Source organism: Oncorhynchus mykiss, chromosome 16 (genome assembly GCF_013265735.2).
Source record: "Oncorhynchus mykiss isolate Arlee chromosome 16, USDA_OmykA_1.1, whole genome shotgun sequence".
NCBI lineage: Eukaryota > Metazoa > Chordata > Actinopteri > Salmoniformes > Salmonidae > Oncorhynchus > Oncorhynchus mykiss.
Window position 1 is genome coordinate 22941433 of NC_048580.1, and position 13158 is coordinate 22954590.

The following is a 13158-nucleotide window of genomic DNA, read 5'->3' on the forward strand; positions in this document are numbered from 1 at the left end:
TTATACACAAAGTAAAAGGACTGACAGCTCTATTGTACATTATGTATCTACAAACATTTGGACCCTTACAACTACTATATTAATCATACAGTGGAAATCCCTAAAGCCTAAAGTGCTTGAGATGGCACTCTATTTTATCCTCAACATAATCCATTACAGTCCAGCGCAAGGTAACAGTAACCGGAAGCCAATACTCACCATTAAGTAATGCAATTAACCCCCTACTTTTCAAAAGTTCTGTGAATGCAAAGTTACTTGCAAGAAACAATATTGCTAAGACATTATCATCCTCCAATTAACACACTTGATAGTAATTGTTGGGTTCTAACCTAAAATATACTTTCACATGTTACTATATTAGACCTTAGTGATAATGCATAATGAATATACAGTATATGTTATGTGTCAATTAATGGTGAAGAGGAACTTTGTGTATGGAATTGTATTGTAAGAGAAAAAGTGAACACAACGTACAGTGCCTTCGGAAAGTATTCAGACCCCTTGACGTTTTCCACATTTTGTTACATTACAGCCTTACTCTAAAATGAATTAAATTAATGTTTTTCCTCATCAATCTGCATTCAATACAGAAGGACAACCATCTCTGCAGACGGAAGCCACGCCTCAGTAAAAGGCACATGACAGCCCTGCTTGGAGTTTGCCAAAAAGCACCTAAAGGACTCTCAGACCATGAGGAACAAGATTCTCTGGTCTGATGAAACCAATATTGAAGTCTTTGGCCTGAATGCCAAGCGTCACATCTGGAGGAAACCTGGCACCATCCCTATGGTGAAGCATGGTGATGGCAGCATCATGCTCTGGGATGTTTTTCAGCGGCAGAGACTGGGAGACTAGTCAGAATTGAGGGAAAGATGAACGGAGCAAAGTACAGAGAGATCCTTGATGAAAATCTGCTCCAAAGCATTCAGGACCTCAGACTGGGGGCGAAGGTTCACCTTCCAACAGAACAACAACCCTATGCACACAGCCAAGACAACACAGGAGTGGCTTAGGGACAGGTCTCTGAATGTCCTTGAGTGGCCCAGCCAGAGCCCGGACTTGAACCCGATCAAACATCTCTGGGGAGACGTAAAAATAGCTGTGCAGCGACGCTTCCCATTCAACCTGACAGAGCTTGAGAGGATCTGCAAGAATGGGAGAAACTCCCCAAATACAGGTGTTCCAAGCTTGTAGCGTCATACCCAAGAAGACTCAAGGCTGTAATTACTGCCAAAGATGATTCAACAAAGTCCTGAGTAAAGAGTCTGAATACTTGTGTAAATGTGATATTGCAGGTTCTTTTTATACATTTGCAGAAATTTCTAAAAACCATTTTTTTTCTTTGTCATTATTGAGAATTGGGTGTAGATTGATGAGGGGAAAAAACGATGTAATCAATTTCAGAATAAGGCTGTAATGGGGAAAAAAATGGAAAAGGTCAAGGTGTCTGAATATTTTCCGAATTCACTGTATGTCCAAAGTCTGTTGAGTAAGGTGAACATATGGTCACTTGTTTATTATCATGGAGAAGTGACAGGATGAAGTGGAACTGCTTCCAGACCGCTCGACCGCAAAGACAACAGGGCAACATTTATGCAGTTTTGGGAAACAGATGGACAGTTCTGAGAAGTCATACCTCTAACCTCATCATGACAAATAAATGCCTGTTAGATCATATGCAAAGTGTGTTCACAACTAAAGCATCCAACGGGTTGAATAAACTTGGTTCGAGCTTTTTCTAGCCGTCCGTTTGGAGTTGTTTCTCCATTTGTTCAGAACCTAACACCATACTGTATTCCTTAAACTACCACTATTATTGTGCTACTGTATAAACAGGGTTTTCAAAACCCGGTCCTCTGGACTCCAAGGGGTGTACGTTTGGGTTTTTGCCCTAGCACTACACAGCTGATTCAAAGCTTGATGATTAGTTGATTATAATAATCAGCTGTGTAGTGCTACGGCAGAAAAACAAAACGTTCACCCCTTGGGGGTCCCGAGGACCGAGTTAGGTAAACGCTGGTATAAAGCATTGTGAGAATGACACCTGACTAAATATCAAGTATAAAACCTGGTACTTGTGTATTAACCATTGATCAATTCCGACAGCACAACAGGAGGGCAATCAGCCAGAGGCTTCATATCAATCAAAATTCAACAAGGCGTCAAACTGAATATTATCCTCTTGAAGTGCTCATTTGAGATATCCAAACTGCCAGACTTAGTTTCGAACTCTATTAATTGTGTGAACTAATTCCGCAAATGTTTTATGGGTTGCCCTGTAACTAAATGACAACATTCAGTCTAAACCCATAGCCATGTAACCATATCTGGTTGGCGTCCTGTCTGTCTGCTCAATAACGACTACAAAATACTAGCCTCTATATTTGCAAAGAGAATGAAGGCAGTGTTGAACAAAATTATAGAAGAGACCTAATCTGGCTTCATGAGGAATAGACATATATCTAATAGTATCCGACTAGTGTTAGACCTTATTGACTATTCTGATCTAATCTTCGAAGATAGTTTTATTGTCTTCTTAGACTTTTATAAAGCCTTGGATACAGTGGAACATGAGTTTCTATTTCTCTCCCTTGAGAAATTTGGTTTTGGGGAATTATTTTGTAGTACTATTAAAACTCTTGATATGAATGGGAACATCTCCATTACGTTAAATCATGGCACTTCTAGATTTGATTTGAAAAGAGGAATTAGGCAAGGTTGCCCCGTTTCGCCTTACCTCTTTCTGCTTGCAACCCAACTTCTTACAAGTTTTGTTAAATCCAGCAATATAAAAGGGATCTCTATTGCTGACAGAGATATTATCATAACTCAGCTTGCAGATGACACCACCCTCTTTTTGAAAGATGCTGACCAGATTCCTAGAGCAGTCAATGTGATAAAAAAAAAATCCAAAGCATCTGGTCTTTACCTAAACCTTAATAAGTGTGAATTGTTTGCTATTAAAGACTGTGTGATACCCTCTATATGCAATAATCCAGTCAAGTAAAAGTCACATACCTTGGGATTACCATATCTAAGGATCGACAGGAAAGATGCTCATTAAATTTCATATAATTTATTGAAAAAAACTAAAAGATGTTGAACCATTGGTTGCAGAGGGATTTATCCTTGAAAGGTTGAGTATTGCTTTCTAAAGCTGAAAATGTCTCCAGCCCAGTCCCTACATCTTGACAACAAAATAGGTAAAGCGGTTGACCAGATGCTTTCAAACTTCATCTGGAAAAATTGTACACATTATATTAGGAAATCTGTTGTTGTGAACACATGAATATGGTGGTCTCAATTGTTTGATTTTCCTACTTTGAATAATAATTTTAAGATAAATTGTGCTACACATTTTGAATTTCATCCCTCATTATATCTTCTCCTGTTTTGGTGTCTTCAATTGTATGTTACTTTGTAACTATAACATTGATAAGATTCCTACAAAATGATCAGATTTTCATAGAACGTTCGCCATAGTCTTTGATGCTATTCCATCTGGAACTCTTACGTTGTTTAGAGGTGTAACCAGACCTCACCTTCTTGACCTAGCCTCGCTTCATCCAGTTGACTCTCCAATAGGAAAACTGTGTTTCTCCTTGCTCCCTCAGAACAACAGACCTACTGTATACGTGCTTTATTTCAAAGGGATATTGTATCCATTCCTTGTCACAATTTACTGGAATACATTTGTCAATAATATCTGTTGGAAACAAAGTCTGGTTATTACCACACAAAATACCTGCTTGTTAACAAGGTCAAAGAGGTCTCTTTCAGAATGATCCATAAGTATTACCAAGTGAATCATTACCTGAAGAAACTCAACAAAGACTTTAACATTAACTGTACTTTTTGTGTTCAGCATCCAGAAACAGTTTTGCATTTATTTTAGCATTGTCTCTATGTAAAGAAATTATGGATAGATATTAATCGTTTTATAATTGTCAATATTCTTGATTACTTTTTAATTTTTTTTATAGGAGAATGTGTTGCTCGGTTTCCTTAACTATAATAAGGATAAAGAAAAACAATTTTACCTCATGATTTCTAATTGTGCCAATGGAAAAAAAGTCATATTCATAAATGTAAATTCATTTTCTATAAGGAATTCAAACAGTACATTAAGACCATTCTAAATTATTCTAATAAGAAAGCTGTTAAAACAATCAATATGTGTCTTTTAGGGTCTTTGTATAATCTGTCATTTGCTGTACCCACTAGCCTAGCATATGTTATGATTGTCTGTTTGTATACTTCTTGCATTTCTGCAATAAACCATATCTGGTTAGAGTGGTCCTTGTGATCCTGTGTGGCTCAGTTGGTGAGCGTGTGACCAAGGTCATGAGTTCAATTCCCACAGTGATCACTTACGTTTACAAGAAATGCATGCACTCAATGTGATTTGATTCGATTTTAAAAGCATCTGGTAAATGGTGTGTCTGTCTTTCAGTTTGGGGATGGTCTGCCTTTCAGTTTGGGGATGGGAGTTAAACATTAGCCGCGAGCCTAAATAAGATGGAATCTCCTGACCATTTTGACAAAATGACATCCTATACACCACTGACAAGAAAGCAATGGGATACACTAAAAAGCACTGAGTGTCATTAGTGTACTTCAATTGCTGTTTGGACACTGCCTCCCTTTCTCTCTGCCTCAGGAGAATACCCCTATCTACAAACAGAACTACAGCCTAGCTCATTTCTTTTCCAAAACTCTCTCTGTCCTCCGGGACTCATTTCTTGGACAGAGAGCAAAAACAAAGAACAAACGGGCAAAGTTATTAAAGCATCCCGGCACTGAGATATTCAATCTGCCCAGACCGCTTCTTATAACGAGATGGTGACTCAGTTTTGGGAAAAGAGAGTCTCTTTATTTTCTTCGCCGTCCTCTCTTTTTCCTCACTTACTCACTGAGGCGGTATATTTTGTTGGCATACATTCGGAAAGTATTCAAATGTGATCATTCTTTTTTTGTTTTTTTTGTATGAAGCTTGACATAGAAACACTGGATTTTAGGTTGTCTATTTTAAATAATGTTGATTAATTACGAAATTATGAAAAAATATGAATAACATTCCCCCCATGAGGGCAAAATGACATTTTATAGGGCTACAAATTCTTTCACTGAACTCAAATCAATCCACATTTAGAATCAGAAGATACATATCTATATCTGTAGAGAAAATCTGAAGAAAAGGAACTTAAGTTATGTTCTGTATAGCAGAGATTAGCTGAAAAGCAGTAGCATCTCACAGTAGCGAGTGACCTTCTTGGAAAGCCATAAAACATTTAAAAAAATATACATACACTTAAAGGATATGCCAGTATCGCTGCATTTGATTGGCACAACAGTAATTATGGATGACCATATAGGCAGACCATATGAATGGAGAGAAATGTGCGTATTGTTTCTACGTCTGAGTGGGGATCTAAAATACAATGCTTCCTTTTCTTCTTGAATTTTACAGAGCCTGTGAAAGAGAAGTCAGGGATGGGTAACACTGAACACACCAATTCATTCAGGATGGGACCCAAGCAACAATAGTCTTTTGGCTCTTTGTCCCTTCCAAGTCTCTCTTCACGTCTCTGTCTCTACGTCTGTCTGACGCCCCATGTCCTGGCCTCTCTACCTTATGTACCTTCTGTTCTTCCCCCTCTTTTCTCATCCCCCATTTCTCTCCAATCTTCTTATCTTCCTTTCTCTCCCTCCTTTCTCCTCTGCCATGTTTCTCTCCACTCTGTCTGACCTACCTTTTCCAGATTGCTGCAGTGCTCCCCCTCCTCTATAACATGCATAAACACATACATACACACACACACACACACACACAAACAAACACACACACACACACAAATAAACACACACACACACATTAACACACACAAACACGAGCACACACACGTACGGAGAGCTGTATTCCTCAATCATCTCCACCCGCCACCCCCATCCCATGGAACTATGAGGAACCAGGGACCTGCACACAGCGCTCTCTCATTGGCTGAGGACAGTACACACCGTGGTGGTACTGAGCAGAGCAGAGTGTTTCCATCCAATGGCGTTGGTGGTGGTGACGACGGTGGAGGCAAGACTTTCTTCTAGTTGGACTAGAAACGCGATTCGGGTTCTGAGATGATGACGGTGGAGATGATGGGGATGACAATGATGACGGCGATGGCGATGACGACGATGCCGATGAGGATGGTGATGATGATGGTTGTTAGCAATACCACTAGAAGTAGTGTTACTCATAGCACTTTACGGTCATCATCATAATCATGTACATTGGAAAAACATTACACAGTAGATTTACCATCACGCTATACAAGCCTTGCCTGAGAGGCATTTTCCTTCTCGGTTTGTTTGTCTCTTTCTGTCTCTCTCAACTTATCTCTCTCATACACACACATGCACACAGTACACTTGGCTACACACACACCGCCAAAAAGAGCCTAACACAGAAACATTTTATGTAGGTTGCACAGGTGGGGAGACAGAGGGGGGCAGACAAAAAGGAGGGAGCGGGGGGGGGACCAGTTGATGTAACAAGGACAGGAGAACATGAGAGGGGGGTTAAGAGGATATACATGGAATAGAGGACAACAAAGGATAAAACCAGGAGCAAAACACACAAGATAAATGGATGCGTTACCAGAGGACAAGGCCGGACGATCGGAACCTTCTCTCGCGCCTGTACCACTTAAGCCGTGCAGGACGCGTTAGTGTTGGGTTAGGCTAGGCTAGTATAAAGATAGGCGTTAGTGCAGGGCTAGCATAGCTGAGGCTAGACATTGGTCCAGGGCTAGGCTAGTTATTCAACCAGGCCTAGCGCAGGGGTAAGTTAGCCTAGGCATGTGCAGGGCTAGGCTAGGATAGGCTAGGCATTAGTCCAGGCTAAGGTAAAAAAAAAATAAAAAAAATAATGGATACTAACTGGCAGACCATAGTGGTAAAAATACAACATTCAACACCAGGGAAGACAGGAAAAGAGAGAAATAGGGTGTCACGTCCTGACCTTAGTTCCTTTGTTATGTTTCTTGTTTAGGTTGGTCAGGGCGTGAGTTGGGGTGGGCATTCTATGTGTTCTAGTTTTGGTTTTCTATGTGTTTGGCCTGGTATGGTTCTCAATCAGAGGCAGCTGTCAATCGTTGTCTCTGATTGAGAACCATATTTAGGTAGCCTGTTTTTCTCACTTGATTTGTGGGTAGTTGTTTTCTGTTTAGTGTATGTCACCTTACAGAACTATTTCGTTTCATTCGCCGTTGTCATTTTGTTTAGTGTTCTCTGGTTGATAAATGTGAACATGGACACGTACCACGCTAAATATTGGTCCGATCTCTCCTACTCCTCCTCAGACGAGGACGACGAACGTTACAGAGGGAAAGAGATTTTTTTTTTCAAATACCTATCTTTTACCAACAATCGTTGACCAATTTCCCGCATAGCCTACACTGCAATTGTTTAAAAGGTAAAGGGGTCTACTACAATACATAAATCCAATAGTAGTAAAGTGTGCCTTGAACAAATCTTTAACCACAACCACAATAAATACAGCAGAATATTTCAAAGGTTGGTATACTACGCAGCAACCTGAACGTGTTTACGGTAAAGTTAGACCCCACAGTATACTGCAAGTCATATAAACGAAGGTGGGATTTAAAAAAGGGTTAAAGCAGCGCTTTTACCAGTCGTTTTGAAAAATGTGGCGCAAGACACCGTCACAGTAGTAGCTGTATCAGCTATAACGCTCATACCGTAGTGATAGTACACATTAGCAATGCCTCATTTCCTCACTGAATAAAATGTAGCTCTGTACACCAGATCACATTGAAATACTCACGTGGCTTGACCGCTAATGAAATGTACTGTACTTCAAGCTATTCATCAAGTCTTTATGAATGCAGGTGTGTGTGTGTGTGTGTGTGTGTGTGTGTGTGTGTGTGTGTGCGTGCGTGCGTGTGTGTGCATGTGAGCATGTGAGCATGTGTGTGTCTAGTAGAAAAGGAGGGAGGGAGGGAGGGAGGGAGGGAGGGAGGGAGGGAGGGGATATGAAAGGTGGAGTAGCACTTCACACTTATTTATCTCCAGGGGCTCTTTCTCTCTGTTGTCTGCCTCATCCCTCTCTCTTTTTCTTCTCTCCTCATCCCTCTCTTTACTGCATCATAATGACATGGACCAAGGCATCCCCTTGATAGAGTGGAGGAAAGGAGTGGGGGTGGAGGATTCTGGACAGCACAGAAAGTCCATATGGACACACACAGCAATCTTTGGACGGACATTGAGAGAGCACAGTGAGTTAGTATACTATGATCTAAGGTTCTCTGTGGGAATAACATGTTATATACAGTGCATGTACCTAGTCCAATGACCTTCAAGCCTCAATAGGGTCTCTCTGCAATTAGATTGAGAAAGAGCATCAACATAAATTCAAAACAGAGAGAGACAAAGAGCTAGAGAGAGAGAGGGAGATACAGAGAAAGAGAATGAGAGAGAGCTAGAGAGAGAGAGAGAAAGAGAGAGAGAAAGAGAGCGAGAGAGAGAGAGAGAGAGAGAGAGAGAGAGAGAGAGTGACAGAGAGAGAGAGAGAAAGAGAGAGAGAGAAATGAGAAATGGACAATGAAAAAGAGAAAGTGTTCAAGGGAGTTTATGAGAGAGATGAGATTGTGTGGGGATGGAAGGAAGCGAGGGGGCAAATGGCTGTAAGGAAGAAAATAAAGGGTGGGTGAGAGAGAGACTGGGAGGGAGGGGAAAAAAAGCTAAATGGAGAAGTCAACCATTTCCCCAGTCAAGAGAGAGGGTGACAAAATATTCAAGCCAAGAATGATGAAGGAGTGAGTGACCCCGAGAGAGGGAGAAAGAGACAGAAAGAGTGAATGAATGAACTAAGGAGTAAATGAATGAAGGTAAGTGACATACTCAGAGAGACTGAGGAGAAATAGGCAAGAGCCCATAGCCGTTAGGCGTTTTGCATGCAGCTCGTGTGGTGCTTTTTTAACGGGACCCTAGTGGCAGTGTTTACTGCGGCACAATCCAGAAGAGCTTTATCATTACAGTATTACCAGGGCCTGCCTGTGTCACCATGACAACCACTGCTTTAGCGAGACCTTCTCTCCTTTCAGCACCAAGGACAGGGATCAACAGCCAAATACTGCTCCTCCACTGCCTCACATGGCCGTGTTTTAGGAAGTGAGACTCTGTCAAATAGTGATAATATTTTGGCTGGACAATCATGTCAAATGAATGTAAAAGTGCTAAATTGATGTAGGTGTATTTCGAATGACCTTGAGTGTACGATAGATAAATGACTTAAATGAACATATCGCCTGTGTTCCGTTATTAACATAACAATGTAACACTGTGTTCCATTATTAACATAACACAGTGTTCCATTATTAAGATAACACTGTGTTCCATTATTAACATAACACGGTGTTCCATTATTAACATAACACTGTGTTCCATTATTAACACAAGACTGTGTTCCATTATTAACATAACACTGTGTTCCATTATTAACATAAGACTGTGTTCCATTATTAACATAACACTGTGTTCCATTATTAACATAAGACTGTGTTCCATTATTAACATAACACTGTGTTCCATTATTAACATAAGACTGTGTTCCATTATTAACATAAGACTGTGTTCCATTATTAACATAACACTGTGTTCCATTATTAACATAACACTGTGTTCCATTATTAACATAACACTGTGTTCCATTATTAACATAACACTGTGTTCCACTATTAACATAACACTGTGTTCCATTATTAACATAACACTGTGTTCCATTATTAACATAACACTGTGTTCCATTATTAACATAACACTGTGTTCCATTATTAACACAAGACTGTGTTCCATTATTAACATAACACTGTGTTCCATTATTAACATAAGACTGTGTTCCATTATTAACATAACACTGTGTTCCATTATTAACATAAGACTGTGTTCCATTATTAACATAACACTGTGTTCCATTATTAACATAACACTGTGTTCCATTATTAACATAAGACTGTGTTCCATTATTAGCATAACACTGTGTTCCATTATTAACATAACACTGTGTTCCATTATTAACAGAACACCGTGTTCCATTACTCTGATATTGGATCATTGTTACTACGGTATAACCACCATCAATTCGATTTCGTGTAGGATCTTTCCTTCAAGAGTTCAAAGCATAATGACACAACCGCAGTCGGCTATGATATCTGCTCGTCAAGGGCAACTTGTACGGTAGGTTACATTTTAGGGAAGGGAAAGGGGATACCTGGTCAGCTTTACAACTTAAATGTATTCAACTGAAATGTGTTTTCTCACATTTAACCCAACCTCTCTGAATCAGAGAGATGTGGGGGGGAAGGGGTGCCTTCATCGACATCATCGGCGCCCGGGAAGCAGTTGCTGTTGCTTTTAAACCAAGAAGGTACTTCATATAACTCTTCATATAAGGTTTCAGTCATACCCCCTTAAGATAATACATGAACCACTTGGCAGGTAGCCTCGCGGTTACGGGCATTGGGCCAGTATTGGCAAGGTTTCTGGTTTGAATCCCTGAGCTGGAAAAGTGCCGTTCTGCCCTTGAGTACCATTCCTAAGTCAGTATCACTGTCTTGCTCAAGGGCAGAACAGCAGATTTTTCCACCTTGCCGGCTCGGGAATTCAAACCCAACGCTCTTAATCGCTAGGCTACCTGCCAAGTGGTTCATTGGTGTAGTATCTTAAGGGGGTTTTGACTGAAACCTTATATGAAGAGTTATATGAAGTACCTTCTTGGTTTAAAAGCTTTGACTTTGGATTTCACCTGGAGTCGGTGACAAGGATTTGAGTTAGACCAAGTGCATCATCATCATCATCATCATCATCATCATCATTATTATTAAAATCTTCTTCGTCATCATCATTACTAAAGTAACTGTTTAACAGTACGTTATAAATTGGACTTTCTACTTCAACCAGAGATTAAACAGAACCCCTTATTCATTCCCCCCCCCCCATTCCAGTGTTTCCATCCAGCATAATAATGTCCTGAACAACAAGTTCAACCCCCCCCCCACACCCCCCAAAAGTACAGGTTCATATAGTTCCTTTTCGGAAAAGTAACAAAAAAAATGTACCCATTAAATCAACGTTGTTTTTACATTCAGCGAATTCATTTACTCCACCAATTAGCGCAGACGGAGCAGCTTGCTATGGAACTGGTAAGCTAGTTATTTACATGTTGGATTGGTCAGGTAATGCAGGCGTGATATGCGTCTGAAATATCACAGGTGGGGAGGGATGGGTGGACATGGAGGGGGTTTGGCTTGAAGCACTGAACATCATGACGTGACGTGACTTGGAGTGTGTTTACTCTATTATAGGCATCATCACCCCACTGACTTACAAATTCTACACTACTGTAGACATTAGGAATCCTTTTTGAACACATTATTGACTAGTTCTCGGGAACACTACAGATCACTTTCGTTCCCCTGATTTCAGCTATGTAAAATGAAGGTACAACCGTACGAAACTTCTCACTTGTTTTATGCTGAACAATGGCCTGGTGGGGCTCGCAACACAGTGAGTGTGAGAAAGCAGCACCCTGTGGGTAGGTAGTGTGTGAAATGGACAGAGCCTGAAAGTGGGGACAGAAAAAGAAGAGACGGGGAAAAGGGGTAAGTCGTTTTTCTCTCCCCATGTTATTTTGAATTGAAATGAGGAATTCTCCCAGTGGATTTGAGTAACTGTGACTTCCCATACCAAAAGGTTTCTCAACAGTGCTGTCATATAGGAGTTCGGATGTTCTACTGTATTTATTTAAGGTTATTTTGAATTGTACACATAAAAAAAAGTTCATGGTATTTGAGATCTAGTATACGATATTACGGTCATTAAGCAAGTTAAAGGCCCAGTGGAGTCAAAGTGCCGTTTTCCCTGTGTTTTGTATCATATCGTGCAACAGCTGATAAAACTAGCACTGTAAAAGTGTGAACGAAAATGTATCTGTGTCATTTCATGATAGTTGCTGGTTGAAAACACAATCTACACAGGACCTTCTAATCAGCAGGTTTGAAGGAGAGGGAGTTTTGGCTTTCCATGGTGACATCACCATGCGATAAATTGGTTAATAAGACCAATAACAAATAAAGTTATAAACTTCTCTGCCAATACCAACTAGTTTTCCCCTCCCCACTCTTGCTTGAGATTTTTTTTTTGTTGCTAAAAAAGCAATTTTTGCCCATTTTAATAGAACTCTGTTGTAGTAAGGTACTAAATTCTTACTCGGAAATGATTTGATATTGATATAAAAACGGCTGCATTGGCCCTTTATGCTTCTTCAGTGTGATGGTCCATGAAATATGTCAATAAGCATCATTGTAAGACACCAAATGATGACTTGTTCTGTGTTTAGCAATCACCGAGAAGCTTGTTATAGATATTAGTAGTGTGCACTTTTCTCAATACCAGAACGAAAGCAAACTTTCAAGCACATTCATAGCAGTAAAATAGCAAGAATGAGGAAGTACCATAGCTCCGCAATACGAAGAGACAAGAAACCATCGACATAAGATTTGGCTACGTTCCAAAATCCATAATGGCCACTTACCACTTAGAATGCATGCCCAATACACTACCACGTACAACGCATGCCCAATACACTACCACTTAGAATGCATGCCCAATACACTACCACTTACAATGCATGCTCAATACACTACCACGTACAACGCATGCCCAATACACTACCACTTACAATGCATGCCCAATACACTACCACTTAGAATGCATGCCCAATACACTACCACTTACAATGTATGCCCAATGTATGGTTGTGTTGGTAAAACGCTGTAGTAAGCACAAAAACAAACTTCCCATTGGGTTTCATTCTACAATGATATTGGAATGTAGCCAGAGACCCCTCTGCCGCCAGCCACATCCCCACCACCCCCGCCTCTCACTTTGGTGCTAAGGGGAATCAGGTGACAGCTACTTGAGAAGAAGTGAGGGAAAACGCAGCACCAGATAGATATACCGGAAAAGGTGTGGAGGAAGGAACACCGGCCAAGTCTGCACCCCAGGGAGACTAGACTGGATAGGGGGAGAGGCGGGTTAGGGAAGAACCTGGTGCGCCAGAGCTATGAAGACCCAGCGGCGAAG

At 40.6% G+C, this 13158-nt stretch overlaps 1 protein-coding gene across 4 annotated transcripts in view; it reads right to left on the reverse strand.

Annotated features, from left to right (window-relative positions):
* The window catches only part of LOC110491650 (potassium voltage-gated channel subfamily C member 1), a 77548-nt gene that overhangs the window by 42138 nt on the left and 22252 nt on the right, over positions 1–13158 (reverse strand). The window lies entirely within an intron of this gene.